The sequence below is a fragment of the Austrofundulus limnaeus genome, unplaced genomic scaffold, assembly GCF_001266775.1.
Source record: "Austrofundulus limnaeus strain Quisiro unplaced genomic scaffold, Austrofundulus_limnaeus-1.0 Scaffold1205, whole genome shotgun sequence".
Lineage (NCBI taxonomy): Eukaryota > Metazoa > Chordata > Actinopteri > Cyprinodontiformes > Rivulidae > Austrofundulus > Austrofundulus limnaeus.
Genome location: NW_013953607.1, coordinates 21704 through 25292, shown reverse-complemented (window position 1 = coordinate 25292; position 3589 = coordinate 21704).

The window sequence follows — 3589 nt, the reverse complement described above, 5'->3', positions numbered from 1 at the left end:
ACTTGGTAATAGTGTCTGCCACATAAACAGACATAGTCCTGCTCCCAGGTCATCAGGCCAGGCTAGAAGATAGGCCTGGACAGCAAAAGTCAGAGAAAGTTTGTGAGATTTAGTCCTAGAAGGCACACAGCATAGAATGCAGGATGAGATGTTAAAAGGGGGCGGAGCACAGGTGCTGACAACAGTGTGAAGGCAGCCTTCTGTCTCACCAAGAAAAAGTCTATCAGGGCTCCGTGCTCTGTGAACACAAAAAGAATGAGACATGGAGCTGTAGAAATAATGAACAGGTTTGAATAAAGAAGAGCCGTCAGTGTGTAGAAAACCGCAATTTATGGCTCTGATGGCAACATGAGACGTGTTGACAAGGGGCTGGGAGGTTTGTGCTAGCAAAAGTCCAGCCTTTGGACCCCTTTAAGAAAGGAGGAGTCATCACCGTCAGAGCACACAAGAATTCGGTTGAGTTTAAAGGACGAAGTTTTACATGAAGTGACATGCTTGCATCATGTAGAAACAAAGTACAGGCAGAACAGGAAGTGTTTAAGCCAGCAGTACACAGAATAGACCTGACAGTGTTCCATCAAAGATTGCCATCCTGACCCTTAGACGACATATCAGCAAAAACAGGAGGGTAGTAGTTGGCCTCCCCAGGAAAACCAGCGTCTAGAGACTTAAAGACAGGAGACAACTTAGAGATTACATTTGGGACTTGAACTGTTAGCCAGAAAGGTGCACAAACATCATAGCCAGTAATATAAGCACATATTGTGTAAAAACCTGAGTCAGAAAAAACAACATTTTCAACATGAAACATTATGGCAGGAGAAAAGTTAACTTTCCAATTTTTAATCCTGTTTTAATGTTGGAAATGTCATTTTCACGTGTGTACCCCCAGTCAGAATAACCTGCTGTCCAAAGAGCCTCTGACCAGGAAATGCAGGTGGGGCACACATCAGGAACACTGTAACAGACATACATTTCAGCCCAGATCATAACAGTAATGTCCGAACAGTGAAAATATTCACATGGGTCTAGAATTACAGCGTTTGTTGTGCCCACTATCACAGAAACATTGCATCCGTGTGTACAGTCCTCGATCCAAGTGGAATGAGCTTTCAAAATGGGTGGGTGGGGGGCATCTTGCTTAATCAGTTCTGAAACACGCCCACAGGTGAACGGGGTGAGAGTGAGGATTAAAAATAGTCCAGCAAAAATGCACCTAGCCACCTCCGGCTTAGGTGTAATAGTTCAATTTTTTTTAAGGAAACAGGAGCCGAGGTACAGCAGTGACCTCGTGCTCAGATGGAGTAGCTCCGTCCGGCAACTACTCAGGTGGATGCAGGACCTTCCTTCAATGGCTGACGTGGATCCAAGTGGCACGTTCAGCCACCTCGACTGCCGTCTGGGTGACGAGGAGAACTTGGAAGGGCCCCAGCCAGTGGTCGGATTTCCAGGATGCGGTCACCAGGCCTCAGGTTGTGAAGGGGGTGGTCCGCCGGGGTTGGGAGAGCTGCTTTCACCTGCAAACGAACACAGTCAAAAAGAGGGTACAATTTAGAACTGTACCTCAACATTTTATCTTCACACAGACTTGTGGATGAGACTCTTGATGATTCAGGGTGCAAGCCCACATTTGGTGGTACTGCAAAAATTATTTCAAAAGGACTAAGATTACATCTGACCTTCCTTCTCGCTCTCATGTAGAAAATGACCAAAGGCAAAGCTTTTGGCCAGGTCAAACCTCTTTCAGCACAACACTTTGCAAGTTTCTGTTTTATTGAGCTATTTTCACTTTCCACTGCACCCCAACTTTCAGTATGATAAGCGCAGTGCTTCCTCAGGTCAATGGCTTCGTTGGCAAAGTGTCTACCGTTATCACTTGATATCTTTTCAGGTATCCCCCAGCGGGGAATTATTTCTGATAACAGTATAGGCGACATCAGAAGCAGATGTTGGGAATGATTCGACCCACTTTGACCACATGTCCACAAAAACCAAGCAATACTTTTTTCCCTTCAGCTGGACTTAACTCAATGAAATCCATCATGAATTGTTCGAAAGGTCGTGAAGGTGCAGGATGGGCAGCTGGAGCAGGTTTAATGGGTCTTCCTGCATTTTGTTTAGTACAGATCATGCAGGACTGACAGTATTTCTGTGCAACAACTGTGAAACCAGGGGCAAACCAGTAAGTATTTACCATAGAAATCATGCCAGATTTTGAAGCATGATCCAAACCATGGGACAGTTTTGCAAAATAATTGAAAAAATGTTTTGGCAGACAAGGTTTAGAGTTCGGACCCACCCAGGTGTCATTTTCAAAAAAGCAGCCTGCTTTCCTCCAGGCCTGTCTCTGGTGCTGTGGCAAAGCCTTGCATGTCTCTTGATGAGCAGGCTTCTGCAGCCTTATCTTCAAAAAAAATGTAAACACCTGCGGGCCCAAGGCCGCCACCTTGGCAGCCTCATCGGCGTTCCTGTTTCCAACAGAAATTGGGTCACAGCCACTCGTATGAGCGGCACACTTGCAAACAGCAATCTGTGAGGGCAAAAGGATTGCTTCCAGCAGAGCAGACATTCATAAGCTTGAATTGGCTTATGATTCAAGACTGGTGAATCGTCAGATTTCAGAAATTTTCTGTCAATCGGGCTTCCGCAAATTTCACTCCACTGAAACCGCTCTTCTACGTGTATCAAATGACATACAGTGGGGAGAACAAGTATTTTATACACTGTTGATTTTTCAGGTTTTCCCACTTGCAAAGCTTGTAGATGACTGTAATTTTTATCATAGGTACTCTTCAACTGTGAGTGATGGAATCTAAAACAAAAATCCAGAAAAATACAATGTATGATTTTTAAATAATTAATTTCCATTTTATTGTGTGAAATAAGTATTTGATACACCAGAAAAATGAAACTTAATATTTGGTACAGAAACCTTTTGTCATGGACTAATTATTTCTGTCACCTTGACACTGTCCACTGTTCATATCTCGTAATATCTTATGACTGTTTCTTTAATCTGTGGCTCCAGACGTCAGAGGCTATAACATCAAGATGGCCTCTTTTTAATGATATGGTCACCTTGGGGTTTAGAGCTTGTCATTGGCTGTTAGTGACATGAGGCAGGTTGTGATTGGTTGTTCATTGTCACATGATGTTAGCTGAAGGTATAACATTGCTTTTCCGCCCTCAGACGGGTGGTCACACTCAACAGACTTCCTGATTGTTTTCTGTTCTTTGTCTGCCCATTAATAAATGATTTTACGACCATACTCGCAAGACTTTTTGTCTTTTTGACATCATTTCAACGTGTTTCTGCCCATCTTGCCGCGACAGTTTTTGGCGTTGTCATTAAAGGCAGTTTCCGGGTTCGGGAGCCACTCGCCGTGGCCGAATTGTCGGCTGGACCGTGAGTGGAAGACAAAGTATTTTCTTTTCCTCCGCTGCAAAGAGTCCACGCTGGTCTTCGGCCGCTGTGTGTATCGTTCTCGAGACCGGAGCTGAAGAAAGAACCTGTCTGGACGGAAACACGGGTGAGCTAAATATCTTTACGCTGTCGGAAATAAATAAATACATAAATACATAAATAAAT